Genomic DNA, 19,701 nt, shown 5'->3' with positions numbered 1-19,701 from the left:
AATCTCTTGACCCTGGACTTATTAACTCTATGCTTTAACTGAGTTAACCAGCCATGGTTAGAAGGAGCAGCAATGTTCGTAACCTCTAATTACACCATTCTTTCTGTCTAAATATTATGGACTTGGTTGAGAGGCACATTTGAAAAGACATTAATGGCATAGCATATGTTACATTGTAGTTTTGTTATCTGAGCCAAAATTAGAACCCATTTTTCAGATAATTTTCCAATGCTCTATTCTCTGAAATCAAGTAGTCTATTAAGGTCCTTAAAATTTCTCTATCAGAACCTATAGCCCCCCAAATCCAGGAGCATTCTATTAATAGTTACAAGGTATTTATTAGTATCCTTATAATATCCAAGTTCTTCAAATGCAACACGTATTTTTCAATCTATGGATTTTACTGCATTGAATCTATCCATTAGAAACAATGATCAAATACCTATGAGCAAGGTTCTCTTCCACATACCACCTGAGATACAAATTATGACAAATATCAATAGTTGTTGCTTTCAAGGAATGTACAACCTAATCTAAAAAATGAGGTGTACATACAGAAATATAAGTACTTCCCCCTCCCCCAGACACACCTATTAAAGAGCAATGCAACATGCAAGAAGGCACAGAAGGCCGTTTTGCAGGCAAGAAGGGCTGAATTCTGAGGATTGCAAATGAAAATAAGATTACATGGAAAAGACTTGGCAGTTTTATTTGTCTACAAGTTCAATATGAAACACTTGAGGAGCAAGACTGAGACCACTGAATTCCTTATTATAGCACTCACACTGATTTTTAATTATTCCTACTATAGTGTTGTACCTAATACCTTGTGAGCTATTTGAGGGTCACAGCTGGATCCTTTTTTATCTTTGTGTACCCAAGACGTAGCATAGTACTGTGTATTTTGTTAGTTCAACAAAATTTGTTCATTTGAGTATTTATTGAACATGAATACTTTGCACCAGGCACTGGGAACACAGGGTTTAACTAAAGACACATGGTCCCTGCTTAATGAGTTTACAGTCCTGTGAAGGAAAAAAAGAATGAAGGAATAAATGAATGTATTGGGCATGTCCAATGAACAGCAACTGCTTCCCAACTCTTTCTTTTGATCATAAATTTCTTCCACTTGCTGGAGATTCTGATACATCTTCCCACCAATTTTTAAGAAAATGCAGTAAAGTTTGTCTCCTGCTCTTCTGTTTTATCCTACCAACCAAGAAAATTCTGCCAAGTTTTATGTTCTATAGTCAGTATTTTGAAAATGATAGTGTTCCCGCCCCCCAAAGACAAAATGTATTATAATACTGAATATGTTTTTGCAAACCACATTGCCCACAGGTGCTAATAACTTTGCTGGGGGTAGGCAGCCCTGGCCAGGAACCCCAGAGGCAGAGGCTATGTGGAGGGAGTGAGAATGAGAAACAAGGGAAGAGAAACCAGGGCCCATTCTAATGGATTATAAATGCAGGTAGTTTGGTTATTCACCCTAAGGGCTGAAAAGTCTTTGGAGGTCTGTGAACTGGGATGTGGCAGCATCAGAGTGATATTTTTGAGATAATAGTCCAGCAGTTACACATACAGTCCATGTTGTTACAGATAAACTTAAAACAAGGAAGGCCCATTAGGACATTACTGCAATTGTTCAGGAACAAACTTTCAATTGCCTAAACAATGATGGTTTCAGAGGTACTAGAAATATACTGAGGGTTTTAGCCTGGGGCTGGGTAGAATGGTAGTGCCACAAAGGAAATCAGGTCCATCAGGAAAAGGAACCAATTTGGAATTAGGAGAGAATAAGTGAATCTAGAGAATGACTTATTTTTAAGTATGATTAAATGCAATTACATGGAGTTCTATGATTAAAGCACTGAAGATAGATCAGCTTGAAATTCACAGACATAAAGATTAAGCATTCCTTTCGTGTTCAGAAAATTCTTCACAAATCTTATTATAAACAGTAACGTTAGTGTTGAACAACTGAGAAGTAACTTCTGGCTTTTCCTTGAAATTAGCAAGAGCCAAGACCTACCAATCCTTCATATATTATACAGTAATGTAAATCATAACTTTGGAAATTTGGTAAGATTAGTGCCGGGCCCTATGGCAGAATGAGGTCCCTGAATGTTAAGTACTGTGCATGCCCCAATAGAGTATATGAATTTCCACCATTCATTCATTCATCCATTCACTCATCTATGTGAACTGACTGCTTATTATGTATAATATACTGTGATGGACTCTGGGATTCAGTCAAGAAACAGGAGAGATCTGGTCCCTGGTCTCGTGGAGGTCACATATTTCCTGGACTGAAAAACAAGCTCCTTTGTTTTTCCCAATGGTGTACCCTTAAAGGTTCTCCCTACAGATGTCTCAGGCTGACACTGAGGAAGTTATCAGGCATGTAAATTTTAGAAATGACTAATAAAAGCCACATAACAAACATTATAAATAAACTGAGTAATATTTGATGCTGCAGAATGGACGCTACCTCCTTCCATCTATAGATTCAGGGAGCCCAGATTAATGTCATTTTTAAGTAGGATGTAGTTATGTTCTGCAACTGCTTCCATAGTTCCACAGGGGAAACAGAAGGAGAGAAGGAGCAGAAAATAAGTTAAGTGAAATTAGATCATTGATAAGCTCATAATTTAAGTTCATACCATTTGGCCAGTTTTCTAATAGCTCTAACTTAATGATTCAACTAGTTTCCTGGGAACAAAAATGAGTGCATGTTCAATGTTCTGTATTATATTACTGATGAGAATCTGCCAGAGCCATGTCTAGCTGAAGCTTATGAGCAATGAACCCAAAAAATACTTCGTATTGTTATAGTTCCACTATGAGTAGATAGATGTATACACAGTGGTTGACAATAAGTAAAAATGAGTACACAGAATTGTTTTCTCAATTATTTTCCTAGTGGATCATAATTGTCTTAGTCATTCGACACATTGAGCATCTACCACATGCAAGGCAAATGCTGTGCTCGGTACTATAAATGGAAAAAAGATGGCCTGTGGGAAGTTTTACATCAACACCCTGAGAGGCAATCTGATGCAGTTCAATAAATAGCAGTGTAGGCCACATAATTTATGTGAATATTAAAGATATAAATCATGATAGCAGAAGTGATGTAATATTATGCCATATAGTAATCATCCACAATGATGGAGATTACGTTGGTTCCTTAGTTAAACTGTGATATCTCACAAAATATAAAAGGAAATCAGGAGATTGCCTCCTTCCAGAAGATGAATAGGCAGAAAAATGTTAAATGCTTTGGTGTGAATGCTTGTCAAAAGAGATGAACCTCCACGAAGATCCCTAAGTTTCAGTGGCCCACCTTTATGCAGCCATTTTCCTACGTAAGGCTAGCTATACCAATGGGTATAAAACACTGGTACATTGTCTGTAATGCTCTGTAAATTTGTCATGTTCTTTTGGAGTGTCCTGGCTCTTAAATGTGAGGAATTAGTTCTCTCATATACAGAGAAGGCCACACAGAAGTGTGACACCTTTCACTTTTTATAAGTTGAATGCTATGAAATATATGGTAGTAAAAATATACCCCAGTTGATAAATTACTTTCATAGTCATTAAGGTATGTGTGTACTTAATGAGCTGGGGGTAACCAGAATTAAGTTTACTTAATTCTCAATTTTCAATAGGTCATCAACCAATAAGTATTTTATATCTGTTTATGAACATCCTGTTATATTTCCCATGTCTGAAAACAAGAAGAAAGTACTTCAGCCATTTATAAACATTTCTAGTGTAATTCAAAAATTAAGAACTTAAACCTCTGGACAGATATAGTAATAAAATTCCTAGCCACATCCTATTACTTTTTATATTTCACTCATGAAAAGTGGCCTGGCACCTGTCAGTGTGCCTGCTTCTAGAGGTATCTGAAAAAGCCTAGTAAAATTACAAATATACAAAACTTTGTAAAGGCATGCCCAGTTCACCTTGTGTGTGTATTTGATGGATGCTTTATATACTAATTTTGACAGTGATGTAAAAGCCGTGAACATGGAGGAGTCCTCCCTGTACATCTTTACTGCAAATGGAAATACTGGTACTAAAAGACAAGCTTTAGTCAGTATTTAGAATGATTGATAATTTTGAATATAAACATGGAGACCTCTTAACCAGAAGGTGGCATGACTGCGCTGGATGCTGGTATCATTTTTGACAGGTTTTATAAGACCCGAAACAAGTGAGGGATGGTGTTGCAAGACCACCTTTCATATACTTGCCACTCTGATTTCCTACAGTAATGAACTTTAGCAGCTCTGCTTGGTAGCCAAAGCCATGAAACCTAAGGAATGCACATGTGTCTCAAAAACCACGCAGGGAAGACAGAAGGGGTTGGCTAATATGCTAACCTGATTTTTCTTTTCTTTATTCTGAAGCAGAGAATAGAAAACTGCTTTAGTACCAAAAAATAGCAGTTGGAAATATTATTTAGTGATAATTGGACATTACCCAAGGTGGGAAAAAAAGAACGCTAAAAGATAAAATTATTCTGGGAAGAGAATGTTGTATTTCTGTTCTTGTTTCAGGGCTTGGAAATCATCTTATTTAGGTGAGAGTATTTTCAGGAAAACATATAATACCAATCATATAAAAATAGGCCTGCTAACTCCTGAGAACTTTGGGGGATAAACTAGGACACACTGTCAACAAAATAAGGTTCCAGGAAGGAGGATTCCTTGTATGCAAACAAGTGCATGACCTTCCCCTCTTCCTGCTGACATCCACGCTGTGCCAGAATTGGTCGGACAGATTCAAATCCCTGGTCTGCCACTTAGTGAGTAACCTTGGGCAAGTTAACCTGCATCCACCTTGCAGGATAGTTTTGAGAATTAGCAGCAGAATACATTAACTATTTAGTGTGATGCTCACAACGAAACAGTAATTAAGTGGCTGGCTGTTTTACTTAGTTCAATCCCACCAAGTCACAAACCAGTTCCATAGGATATAGGGTGTAAGTTATGTTGCTGTGTAAATTAAGGTAAGTTATTCAAAATCATTAAGTTTTTATTCCTGCCATATCCATTCTATGGGGTAAGTGGTTATGGTTCTCCAACTAGAAGACTGTGCAAGAAACATAACTGCCTTATGATTCATATGACCATTCATACAAAATAGCTATTTGACTTTTCCATATCAAAGGTAGCATTTAATTACTGAAAAACAAAAGTCTAATGACACTAAAAAATCTATTTTAATGAAATTAATTTCTATATTTTTAAAAAATAAGCATATTTCAGGAAGACAAAAGGAAACCTCAGCGATAACCACTTTTAATGATATCTTGGAAACCACTGTTAGTATTGTGGGCTTAATCCAGATAGACTCTCATACAAAACTAGAATGTTAGTGCATATAGTTTTGTAACTAGATTTTTGTTCCACTTAGCAATATACCTTCCCTGGCCAAAAGATATATTTCTGTCACATTGTTTTAATAGGCCACAGAATATTCTACTATACAGATACACCATGTTCTATTATTAAAGTCCTTATATTGTTAGATATATAAATAATTTATCCAAGAATGAATGTTCTATGAAGATGAGATCAATGCTTGTTTTATTCACTAGTGTATGTCTAGCTTTCTAGCACCATGCCTACCATACAGAAGAAGCAGTTATTGTTGGTTAATGTTTGTAAAAAGCTTTGCAATTCTATTCATTCAGAAAGTAGTCATATAATACTAGTACAGGCCTAAAATGATGCTAGAGTCTGGAAGAGCAATGAACAATAATAAGTATACAGAATATTTACTAAATTGTTATAGATATTTATGATCTGCTCTTATAAAATTGAATATTTTTACCCTAATAGACAATTAGCAAGCTCTTACTATTAATATACCCCAGACTCTATATTAGGCATTGGGGATAAAGGAGTCAACAAAAGCTGTCCTTCTCTAGTGGGGAGACAGGTATTAAACAAAGAATTCTAAATGAGATTGGTAATTTTAAAAAAAGAGCAAGGAGTACATATATACAGGGAGCTTACTGAGCCGAAAAAAAGCAAGCTCAGGAAGCGTTCCCTAAGAACGCAAATTTTAGGCTGAGGTTTCAAGAATGAGTCGAAGTTGTCTAGGTAAAGATGGTAGATATGAATAATCCAGGCAGTGGGAAAAATGGGTACAGTGATGAGGACTTAAGAGACTAGTCAACAACGAAGGAACAGAAGACAACCTAGGATGACTGAAGCATAGGGAACACAACAAAGAGTGGTAGAATGTGAAGATGGGAGGTAAGAAGCTCCCACAGGACTTTGTAAGACACGTCTAATATCTCAGACATCACCTTTATGATACTAAAAATCAATAAAGGGTGAAGATACATTGCAAGGTGCAAGAGTAGAGAAGCAGGCAACTAATTACGAGGATGTTATTACAGTGGCCTAGGTGAAAAACGTCATCAATGGAGACAGAAAGAAGTAGGAAGACCCCCGAGATACTTATATGGTAGAATTGAGAGTTCTGGTTGTATATGGTCCATTTCACTTTGTGGCTTGCTTTAATTTCAACTGCTATGTCATATGAAAATTGATTTTTTATTAAAGTTGTGCTATGAGGGTTTGTTTCATTTTTGTATACTTGGGTGTGGTGGAAACTGGTTTCCCCATATCCATTTTCCTCTCCTTTATTAGTATTAGGACCCCTGATTTTCAGCTAGGCGCATAGCCACTGGGAAAAAAGGCTACCAGCCTACTTAGCAGCAAACTGTGGCCATGTGACTAACATCTGTCTTATAGGATAGGAACAGAAGTGTAATGTGTGGCTTCTGAGAAGTATTAGTAAAGGGAGGGGGTGTGACTGGTGTGACCCTCACCTGCTTTCTTCCAACTGACAAATGTGCGTGTAATGGCTGAAGCTCAATCAATGATCTTGACCTAGAATCAAAGCCATGTGAGACAAGCCACGGCACAAGACAGAGCATCACACCAACGCCTGTCTTCCTGCCTACCTCTGGACTTCAGTAAGTAAAATTTCTATTCTGGTGAATTTACTGTTATTTGTTTTCCTGTCCTATGCAGCAGTACCTAGTCCTAAGTGTTACTGACGTTGGGCAGGGGGTGGGAGAGAGCTATTAATTTTATAATCATCATTTATGGCTAAATTTCCTGAAATGGGAGCTATATGTTTATGTCTTCTGTGGTTTTCAATATAAGGTCAATGAGCTTCTTTAATTGACTATAAGGGGATTTTGTGGACAAATTAGAGTCACTGTTTCAACTTCTAGGGACTGTCATAACAAATTATCACAAATTGGGTGTCTTAAAATAGAATTTATTCTCTCATACTTCTGGAGGCAAGAAATCTGAATATCAAGGAGTTGGCGGGGTTGTTTCTTCCTGGGAGATCTGAGGGAGAACTTGTTCCATGCTTCTCTCCTAGCTTATGTTGGTGGCCAGAAATCCCTGACTTTTCTTGGACTGAAGAACCATCCTTCTATGTCTGTTTCCATCTTCACATGGTCTTCTCCCACATATCAGATGTGATGTGACATCACATGTCTGTGTCTTCACATGGCTTCATAAGGACATGAGTCATTTGACTTTGGGTCCACCCTAATCTAGTCTGACCTCATTTTAACTTGATTACATCTGCAAAGGGTCTCTCTCCAAGTAAGGTCACATTGACAAGTACTGGATGTTAGGATTTCAATGTGTCTTTTGCGGTGGACACAACCCATAACACTTGCCATATTTAAATATATATATATATATATATATATACACATATATATAGTATAAACTCGTAATACTTTGCCTTCTTTAAATTTTTTTAAATTTCCAAATGCATGTGATATATAGCTAAAGTTGGATTTCGTGGAAAAGGTCTAACTAAACCTATGTACTTGTTATATTTTCTATGAAAAAATTACAAACTTAATATTTTAAAGTTCCTGGCATCTGTTAATTATTTCAATTGATTTTAACTGAAATTATACTTGTATCAAGTCCTCTTGATAAAACTTTGGAAAAAAAAATTGAACATATAAGCAAGTTTTCATTTTTTTCCTAAAAATACCTGAAATGCCACACAAATATTTCTAAATTAAACTTGCATTTAATAAGTACTAAATGTATATTTAGTGAATGATAGAATGAGTGACAAATAGTATAATTTGTTCTTATTAAAATGTATAATACATGTTATAATCTTTGCTTCTGCTTAACTGAAAATGTTAAAGGAATTTTTCAGGTGAATATTATACTATTCAGAATATCAGTTTTTTTCTCCAAAATTGTAGATGAGTTCCACCCTCAAAAAAAAAAGACTATCAGGCTTCCCTGGTGGAGCAGTGGTTGAGAGTCCGCCTGCCGATGCAGGGGACACGGGTTCGTGCCCCGGTCTGGGAGGATCCCACATGCCGTGGAGCGGCTGGGCCCATGAGCCATGGCCGCTGGGCCTGCACGTCCGGAGCTTATGCTCCACAATGGGAGAGGCCACAACAGTGAGAGGCCCCCATACCGAAAAAAAAAAAAAAAAAAAAGACTATCAAAAAAATTAATCAACAAAAACTACTGTCAACAAAATTAAAAACTAAACTGTATGATTTATGATAGGTCTTTTAAAAGTTATCATTTGACATACGGTATTGGGATAATTTTTTAAAAGCTTTTAACTCTTATAAAACTTCTAATAAATTTTTACCAAATATTTGACAAAATTAATACCTTAAATAGTAATATAAATAAGCTTTTCTTCAAAAGAAGTTGACCATTCTATTTAACTAGCCAAATTAGTTTAACATATGTCAACCAAAAAAAATGGAAATTTAGATCTAAGTTGACTTTTAACTGTCACCATAAAACTAATTGACTTACCATTCTTCTGTTTTCTGAAAACACGTACTCCTTAATATGATTTCAGTAAGGCAGGAAAAGGCACATTTCTTAGTACCTAAGCTGTGATGACTAGATATACCATAAGTGCTTCCTAAAATTAAACATCTGTATGCTTTATCAGGTCTCCGACAAAGAAGCTAACAAAAATCAATGCTAACGTGTGACGTGAGAATCACCGTTTGAGCAGCAACAGTTTAATGCACTGTTCTAATGGCAGGAGAAGCTTTCCTCTAAAGTTTAAATAGTTTTATTTGGAATACGCTTCTTGTGTTCTTTTAAGAGCTTTAAAATGCATGCACACACATACATTGATTAATAGAAAAATTCTGAAAAACTCCCTCAAAATTGTTGTCATGGTTTCATTTCACGTAGTAAACAGTGAAGTTGAACACGATACCAAAGTGTTAAGTTCACCAAATGGTGTGTTTTAAAAGCCTAGTCTCAAAATGTAATAGGACTTTTAAATTGTTTTCTTTGTGCCAAATTATGACCTTTATAAGTCTGTGCTTCCGTGAGACGATATGCAATTGGTTTATTTTGTAATTAGGGTGTTCGCTTATTCGACACACTTTTTATTGAAAAAAATCTAATGTACATTAATAATGTATAAGTAAAAACAAAAATCAGTCTTTGAAATCTGAAGGTAGAATTCCTAAGCTGTATAGAATATAAGAGATCCAGACCCCTAATGGAAGCGAAAGGGCTGGGAAAGAGGAACAGAGGGAGGGAGAATAAATGTGCAAGATGACTTGTATATTTCCTTACTGTAAGTATTATGGATTTTAAGTCTAATTGGAGAAGATTTCAGTGCTCTAAGAACATAAATAGTTATAGAGTCAGTATTTGACCCTAATACTGAAGAATAGAGTCGTTGGCTATTTTTATTCTGGCGAGCTACTCCAGTAGTACAGAAATGTTTACTAATCCTGGAAAACGCAAGTAACTTTAAAATGTGTGCAATACACTGCAATAGAAATCTGCTCTTTTATAACTTACACACATTTAACTTATACCATCTGCATCGTTTCCAAATCATATGTGTCATTCATTCACTTCCAAATAGTTTATATCATTTATTCATTTGTTCAACCTATATTTTAAGAAAACCTTCCATTCTAAGTACTAGGAATACAGGAAACAATCAAAAATTTCTGAAACTCAAAAGGGCTAATTTCTAGTAGAAAAAAATGGAGCAGTAAAATATATTTAACATCGATGCTAAGTGCTAAAGAAATAGCAACATTGGATATGGAATGTGTGTATTGCAAGGGGTTGCACAATTCTCAATACAGTTTCAAGGGAAGGCATCAAGGATGAGAGAATAAACCACCCAGGTATCTAGGAGAATGTATCCCAGAGAGAAAGGGTATAATGGGCAAAGACTGAGAGCCAACCTGTCCTGTGAGGAACAGCAAGAAGGGAGAGAATTGTAGATGAGGTGAGAAGGCATAGTATGGACTCCTGCCATTGCACACATATGCATGTATGTTTCTCACTATGTAGAGCCTTGTGGGCTACTGTAAAAATGAAATAACTTTACCTAGTAGCACCCTGGTAAATGTCAGAGGTGAGATTTTAACTTATATGTCAGTTTCTTATCCAATTTTCTTAGTATGTGCCACCCAGAGCTGATACAATGCATGAACCTTCAGTATCATGGGATTAAGTTCTCAACCCTGCTATGTCTCAAACTTGTGAAAAGGCTTAATCTTAGGGTAGTTCTCGAGACTGATCAAAACCTAAGGAGTGGAAATCTGCATAGGTGAGAGGAGGAGGTTTAGGAAAACCTCTGCTGCTCCTGAAGAGCTATATACAACCAGGAGAATTTTATATAAGAAGGACCCTTTCTGAAGGGACTAGAAAGTTAAAAAACATTCAGGAATGTGGTTCAAATTCTGAGAACTTTTTCCAAATGGAAGACTCAACCAGGAGAGCTATCATAAGAAATGAGCCATCAAACAAGTTGGTAAACACAGGATGTACTGGACAAAAGAGATACAAAATGCATCTGTTTTTAAATTTATACAGTGGTTTTATTCCTGAAACATTAAATATATTTCAAAACAATGGAAATTAAAACCAATTTTCTTACACGAAACAGGAAAGTAATTTTTAAAACAGGGATCAATAGAATTTCTCTATATGTAGCCAGGTAGTATACTTGAGGCTTTTCAGGGCATATGTGATATGTTCTATCACAACCACTCAATTCTGCTGTTACAGTGTGAAAGCAGCCATGGACAATACTAAATGAATGGGTATGGCTTTGTTCCAAAAAACATTGACAAAAACAGGTTATGGGCCAGATTTGGCTTTCAATCTTCTCCTAGAAGAATAGAAAGATAATGGCCATAACACATTAATTATGAAGAAAAAATAGTTTACTAAAATAGTGACTATACAAAATGTTTATTCAGGAATAAATATTTCTGAATTAACTCACAATGCCTCAAAAGATATTAGCCACAGTCTGTCCACTGTTTCCTATATAGGGATCTTTGCTTGAGTACACTCAGTATGTTCTAGACAAAGTATTTTCATTAATCTTACTGACATTGCTGTACATTCTTGTTCCTGTTTTTCTAAGGAGTAGTCTTTTACGATGTTTCTGATAACCGTCATATTGACTGTAAGGATAGCTTTTTCTGTTTTTCCGTGCTTTTATTTTTCAGGTATGTTACTTTGTTTTAAGAAAATAATAATCCTTAATAAACACATTGGTCCACAAAGCATAGTCTTACAGTATCTAAACAGTGTAGTCTTTTGGGAGAATGCTAGGAAGGACAAATATCTGCACTGTATCCTAAGCCTTGTTAGACCACATTCTCTTAGCACCCACCGTACCTCAGGACCTCTGCTGTACCCATCTTGTGGCCAATTCAGACTTGAAAAAGCAAAATGGAAAAACTTGTAGAAGGATACTGGGTTATGTCAAACCATCAAGCTGAACCATAGGCCAGAGTGCACTAAAGTTTCAAGCACCACTTGAGCTACAAACTCGAATACCATCAAGATTCTCCAACTCTCTTCTCTGCTTATCTAAAGGTTGGTTTTGTTTTCCTCTCTTTCTACACGTTAGATATGTATATAATCAATGGAAAACAGACCTGCTGAGAGTGAGTTTTTACATGGGAAGTAGTCCATTGACAAATAACTGAGCCATTGAGAAAATCCCTCAGGCTGTAAAACTTGGGATAATCAGAATTGGTCTCTCTTGACGTGGATGGATATAGAGAGTGTCATACAGAGTGAAGTAAGTCAGAAAGAGAAAAACATATATCGTATATTAACGCATATATGTGGAACCTAGAAAAATGGTACCGATGAACTGGTTTGCAGAGCAGAAATTGAGACACAGATGTAGAGAACAAACGTATGGACACCAAGGGGGGAAAGCGGTGGGGGTGGGGGGGTGATGGTGTCATGAATTGGGCGATTGGGATTGACATGTATACACTGATGTGTATAAAATGGATAACTAATAAGAACCTGCTGTATAAAAAATAAAATTCAAAAAGAAAAGATCTTTATGTTCAACTGAAAATAGGAAGATTTTTGTTAACCCATACAAAAATTAAAGGTTAAATGCAACTGAAAAAAAAAAAAAAAAGAATTGGTCTCTCTTTAGTGCCTCAGTCTGTAAGATTATATCAGAAGCCCACGTTTGGGCTCATAAACTATGGCCAAGAGAAGAGGGCAATATACAATTATGGGACACCCCCCTCCACAGGCACTCTATGAATAAAAGAAAAATAAGCCAGTTCCTGAAAGAATGAGACGTATGTTACATAGTAAAATCAAGAAATAGTGCACATCTCAAGAGCCAAGACATTTCAGTAGGAAGTTAAAATCTGGCAGTTCTGAAGTTATAGTACCTAGATATTTTTAAAAGGGGGTAATTCACTCTACACCAAACATTATATAATGTACTTGTTTATAATTTTAAAAGTTGGTAAACAAGTAGGTCATGTGTGGGAACCCAGTGGGAGATGCACAATTTAGTGCCAAATGAGAGCCTTGAACTATCCTGGGCTGAAAGAACATTCTTACTTTATGACGCCAGACTTTATCATTCTAGACAAGGTACTGCTAAGCGTAGAATAGACAGCTTGGGTAAAGGCTGCTAAGGGACACACCAAATCATTCCATTAAAATCCACTAGGCAGCAAGATCTCATCGGCAAAACTGGTTTCACTTTTCCTCAGCTGGCCAAGAACTGTTTGATGAAAGCTGGTGTATCAATTACTTCACAAACAAAGCCAACAGGTTACTCCATTTTTATCCTTTGAGATAAGCATTCCTTAAGTTCAGACAGAAAATGGCACCACTTAAAGCTACAGTAAGAGATTTCTGCTGCTAAAACAAATGTTTTGAAGCAATAACACAGAAGCAACATGGTGATACCAGAGCAAGTTACGGAACAGACTGTAGATGCCGAATGAAGGTCAAGTGCTTTAAGGCTCTTAGATAGTAATGTTCTCTCCGCAAAACATTCCCCACTGTGCACTTATCCCTTTGGAAGATGTGGCATAATTGTCTTTAAGTAAATAAAAATAAAGCTAAATAGTTTTAGACGATATGGCTGTTGTCTAACATTTTACTTATTTGGACTACAGATAGCCAATATCCCTCCATCACTTCCCTTAGTTTTTCTGAAGGGATGAAAGATTAAAAGCAACATTGTTGGCCAGGTTAAAACCATGTGTTACATAAGACTGAAATAAAATTCTGTATGGGGTTAGTCAAGATCCATTCCTCAACTGTAAATGTACCGATTCTAATCACTGCCCTTAACCTTTGGAGGGGTTTAAACTATCATCCACTAAACATACTCACTGTATGTGATTAAACTCAAAGGCAGCCAAGAAACATTTTAGCAAATAAAATCAATTTCTTAAGCACTATTTTATCACCATTTTGTTTTGCTTCTTTCTGTTATACAATATTTGGTAAATACATCATTTGGATATGAAACCAATAAGTAAATCTGGCATAAAGATAAAAATCAAGAAATATTATTTATGTTGTTAAAAAGATCCAGATTTTACATTTAGAAGATTAGCTAATCGATACTGCTGTTGGATTCTCGCATCAATGAATAAATAAATGAGAAAGTATTTTGAGACTACCGGGTAATAATCTATCTCTTTCATTTATCATTTAAGAAAATTAAAGTATAATAATATAAACACATGTTACTCAACATCAGTCCAGATGTTGTTAATTTTTTCATGGCTGTGCTAGTAAATAGCCCTTTATCCTTTAATTAACTCTATCATTCTTTGTATTTTAAAAAAATATAAATTTTAAATATGTATTTTTTAAGTTGCATGAGTCTATCACAGACTGCTAAGACGTTAGGAGTACTAAATGCCCTGACAGTGTAAAGATATGATATTTAATAAGGTTGACCATAGTCAACTATTAAAGAATTATAATTTCATCTTTATAGCCTGTACAAGTTATTCATCCCAGATTGAGAAAAATAGAATTTAAGAAGTACTCTTTATCTAAAATTTTTTGTGGAAGACCAAAGCTACTTTCAGACAATCTCAAATTATATCTGTGATGTGGAAAAAAGGAACCTGCCTACACTGTTGGTGGGAATGTAAATTGGTACAACCACTGTGGAGAACAGTATGGAGGTTCCTTAAAAAACTAAAAATAGAGCTAACATATAATCCTGCAACCCCACTCCTAGGCATATATCCGGAGAAAACCATAATTCGAAAAGATACATGCACCCCAGTGTTCATTGCAGCACTATTTACAATAGTCAGGACATGGAAGCCACCTAAATGTCCATCGACAGATGAATAAAGAAGATATGGTACATATATACAATGGAATATTACTCAGCCGTAAAAAAGAATGAAATAATGTCATTTGCAGCAACATGGATGGACCTAGGGATTGTCATACTAAGTGAAGCAAGTCAGATAAAGACAAATATCATATGATATTGCTTATATGTGGAATCTTTAAAAAGGGTACAAATGAACTCATCTACAAAACAGAAACAGAATTACATATGTAAAAAACAAACTTATGGTTACTGGGGGTAAGCAGGGGACAGGGGAGGGGATAAATTGGATGACTGGGATCGAGATAAACACACTACTATATACAAAATAGGTAACTAATAAGTACCTACTGTATAGCACAGGGAACTCTACTCAATACTCTGTAATGACCTATATGGGAAAAGAATCTAAAAAACAGTGGATATATGTGTATGTATAACTGATTCACTTTGCTGTACAGCAGAAACTAATACAACATTCTAATCAAATACACTCCAATAAAACTCTTTAAAAAAATTATCTGTAAATGCAATCATTTAAAACGAAAACACAACTTTTCAACATTAAGCTTTTTAATACTAATTTTGATGGCAAAAACAGGGTTTTAGAAAAATTATTATACAAACTCCTAAATTTGTTATAAAATTATTTCTCTCAATAAAAACCTTTTAAATACATGTATATAGATTCTTGCATTGATAACCAAAATACAGTCTAGATATCACTAACTTCTTCTAAAGAACACAGAGTAAAATGTTTTTCTTTAGAAAAACCAAAATAGTTACATTGTACCTAATATTTATGTTAAATCAGCATATACTCTTACTGCCTAATGACTATACTACTTGGTCCCTGTTTTCACTTTATTAGGATTAAAAACATGGTTCTCTTTTATAGTGGTATATTACCAAATTAGCATTTTAATATACATAATGATGGTATGTGGAGTTTTCATCCTTTGGGTAACACTCTTACAAAAATTAAGTACTAAGTTTGAAAAACACTAATGAAAATTATTACCTCCTCTGTTCTCACTCCACCCTCTAGGACAGTGGTTCTCAAAGTATGATCTTAGGACCAGGACATCAGCATCACCTGAGAATTACCAGAAATGAAATTTCTATGCCCACCCCATCCTCAGTCAGAAACTTTGGGACTGCGGCCCAACAAGATGTGCTTTAATATGCTCTCCAGGTGGTTCTGAGGCAGCTAAAGTTTGAACTGCTGCTCCAGACAAAATTTAGCACAAGCATTTGGTCATCATTAGATTGATTTTTTATATTAGAAAAATACCATAAAAATGTTGCACTTGGGCTTACTTTTTTCACAAAATAAGTACATTTAAGGATAAAATAAAGCATTTATTTTTTAAAAATAACAAGGGACTTCTCTGGTGGTGCAGTGGTTAAGAACTCGCCTGCCAATGCAGGGGACACGGGTTCAAGCCCTGGTCCGGGAAGATTCCACAAGCCGCACAGCAACTAAGCTCGTGTGCCACAACTACTGAGCCTGTGCTCTAGAACCTGTGAGCCACAACTACTGAGCCCTCGTGCCACAACTATTGAAGCCCACACCCTAGAGCCCATGCTCCAGAACAACAGAAGCCACCACAATAAGAAGCACATGCAGGGCTTCCCTGGTAGCACAGCGGTTGAGAATCTGCCTGCTAATGCAGGGGACACGGGTTCGAGCCCTGGTCTGGGAAGATCCCACATGCCGCGGAGCAACTAGGCCCATGAGCCACAACTACTGAGCCTGCACGTCTGGAGCCTGTGCTCCGCAACAAGAAAGGCCGCGATAGTGAGAGGCCCGCGCACCGTGACGAAGAGTGGCCCCTGCTTGCCACAACTAGAGAAGGCCCTCGCACAGAAACGAAGACCCAACACAGCCAAAAATAAATTAATTAATTTTAAAAAAAGTAACATGTTCAAGTACAATTGGTGTGTTTTAAAGAAAAAGCACACGCACCACCATGAAGAGTGGCCTCCACTCGCCACAACTAGAGAAAGCCTGCGCAGCAACGAAGACCCAATGCAACCAAAAATAAATAAATAAAAGTATTTTTTAAAATAAATAATGAAAACAAATCCTTTTCCTGGGGCTTCCCTGGTGGCGCAGTGGTTGGGAGTCCGCCTGCCGATGCAGGGGACGCTGATTCGTGCCCCGGTCCGGGAAGATTCCACATGCCACGGAGCGGCTAGGCCCGTGAGCCGTGGCCGCTGGGCCTGCGCGTCCAGAGCCTGTGCTCCGCAGCGGGAGAGGACACAGCAGTGAGAGGCCCGCGTACCGCAAAAAAAAAAAAAAAAAAATCCTTTTCCTTTATACCAGTTTTTACTAAGCTGAGAGTACTCAGTTTGCTCAATGTAAGAATATAATTTTCTAGTGACTCTGTAAGTAATGATGGCTTGACCGGCATGGCACTAGAAGGAACCCTAGGAGGTTGAGTGGCTTCCCTTCCCCTACAGCATAAAACGCAAACTCCTCCAAATGGCACACAAAGCTCCCACCACTACCAGAATCCAGTTTTGACTGGGCCACTGGTAGATTGTTAGCCCACATGATTTTTAGTCGGTCTAAGAAACTGCCTGAATTCCTGATTCCAAAATTGGCCTAGAACCAAGCCTCCTGAAGTCTGGGAAATCAGTAATTCTCAAGCTTAGCTGATAATCTGAATCTCTTGGGGGGACTGTTTCTAAAACAAAGTTTCCCAAATCTCATCCCAGACCTAAAATCTGTAGCCCAGGAATTTTCTTTATGATGACCAGCTGGATACTGCTTCTTGGCCTCACCCAGGAATGGATTAGTATATTCACCTGACCTCCCTAACGCTATTCAGCTGAAGGGTGAAGACAGATTGTGTGGCTGTTCTTCTTCCAGATTTTTCTACAACTGGATTAGCGTCACCTGTTCTCTGCAAACCTAGTAGGTAAATGTATTTTTAGCACCTCATTTCTCCCAACTACTCTGGTCTAAAGCAACCTACTTACTTCAACCTACTTACTCTCAGTCTGATACTTGTTAACTTGTAAACTGGTCCAAATTTACTAGCAGTGCCATTGGTTACATACATATCACTATCTTTTTTCTGGCCCCTAGGGTAACATTTCTTACACTATAAAAGAAATTAACTAGGCACCTCTAAGACTTGGGAGAGGGGAGAGGCATCACAGAATGCTTAATTTGTATCCAAGACTATTTACCTTTAAAATCTAATTTCTATCTAAGATAATGGGTTATATATAAAATTAATCGTCTTTCTAATAATTGTGACTACATTGAAATAGAAATTGTACAGTGATGAGATTAACTGTGCCAAAAATAAAATTTAAAAAACCTGTAAGGAACTGATTTACTCATCCACAGAAAGCTATACACACATAAGAATATATAAGTCATATGCTCACAGCATCCAGAAAGAAAAGACTTAATTAAGATATATAAAAATATGTTTTGGGTTTTGTTGACTGTAAAATGCAAACAGTAATAACAATTTGACAAAGGAACTTTTCAATATTTCAGAAACTACATCCCATCTTTTAGTAAAAATATCTGTTCAACTGATTTAGAGGTGGCTGTTAAAAGCCCCAAGGGCCCTGTACACTTAGCAGGAAGATGAAATGATTTTTCTCTCTGCTTTCCTTCTACCTCAGACTCCCAATCACAAAGAACTATGTTTGTTCTATGAAGAAACAAAACAAAACAAAAAAAGCCTTCCACCAGCTGTATTTGAGTTTAGAAGCAGGTCTAAATAATTTGGAAAAGCCCTGGGGTAAACAACATTCCACATAACGGCAAGAGAAATGACACATACATGCACAACTTTAGACAACGTTCAAATCAAATGAATCATTCAAGGAGTATTTCCTGCATATCCAATATATGTCCAGTTCTAGGTTTGGTTAAGATTCTGGGATGTATAAGATAGCGCCCCTGCATTCTGGAAAGTACGATCTAGTTATGGAGACAAGAATTACTCATAACAAACAAGAAAAGAATAAGGAAAGACCACTCACCCCATAACGTGAATCACGAGAGGTGGTAGCAGAGATGAAAGTACCAGAGGGCAGAGAAGGCAGTGATCAGCGTGGCTGACGTCCTCTTGGACTGCTCCACAACGCTGGGGGATTGTGGGTAGGCCCTAAAGAGCTTCAGATCTCAAACAGGCCTAATCAAAGGGAGAGGCATTCCAGGTGGGAACAGTAGTGAATAAAGATAAAGAGGAGATAATGAGCAGGGAACCTGGCAAGCTGGAAACACAGGATTTAGTTTCAGAGCAGTAGTAGGTATTTAAGGCTATTACACAGCTCATCTTAACTACAATAGATGTTTCAAGGTGTACTGCAAACTCAGTTTACTGCTTTAAGCCAAATGCTGTTGCAACATCTTCCAAATTAACTTAGGAATCATGATTTTTAAATGTTCTGAAGATGGCTTATGGCAGCAGCATTATTTCCAAATAAGCCCAAAGACTTCTTTTAAAGCAAAGCAAAAAATAACTACAGTTGACCCTCAGTAGTTCCAGGTTCTGCATCTATGGTTTCAGCCAACCTTGAATGCAGAACCAGCAGACACCTAGGGCCAACTCTACTTTGCTATTTTATAGAAGGGACTTGAGCATCTGCAGATTTTGGTTTCCACAGGGGTCCTGGAAACAATCCCCAGTTAATATGAGAGAAGACTGTATTTTGACTTCTTAAACCTAAAATAAAATGAAATATATATACACCAAATTATGCATATGTATGTATATAACTTCTTAAAAAGTCTTTTCCAGCTTCCTATTAACATGGAGACTTGTAATTGTCTCAGATGGAAGTTTGACCAGTAGATACTGTGAAAGCATCAACCCAGCTTCTAAAGTCACACCATTTCTCAGATTGGAGTGTTTTAGGAGACCCCAATTCCCCCAGGCTGACAACCTTTCTCTCTTCTTTATACTTTGTATGTGTATGTAGACTACTGATCTTACATTATTTTGTCATTTATTCACTCATTTTAACAAACATTTACTGAACACC

At 36.8% G+C, this 19,701-nt stretch overlaps 1 protein-coding gene across 1 annotated transcript in view; it reads right to left on the bottom strand.

Annotated features, from left to right (window-relative positions):
• Positions 1–18,940, bottom strand: part of NAALADL2 (N-acetylated alpha-linked acidic dipeptidase like 2) — a 913,415-nt gene extending 894,475 nt beyond the window's left edge. Inside the window, exon 1 of the mRNA XM_067738075.1 lies at positions 18,697–18,940. The gene's annotated coding sequence lies outside the window, so the exon portion shown is untranslated. The remainder of the gene's footprint in view (positions 1–18,696) is intronic.
• Positions 18,941–19,701: the final 761 nt, after the last annotated feature.

This window comes from Pseudorca crassidens, chromosome 5 (assembly GCF_039906515.1).
Source record: "Pseudorca crassidens isolate mPseCra1 chromosome 5, mPseCra1.hap1, whole genome shotgun sequence".
NCBI lineage: Eukaryota > Metazoa > Chordata > Mammalia > Artiodactyla > Delphinidae > Pseudorca > Pseudorca crassidens.
The sequence above is the reverse complement of the archived record's forward strand: the minus strand, read 5'-3'. Positions and strand labels throughout refer to the sequence as shown.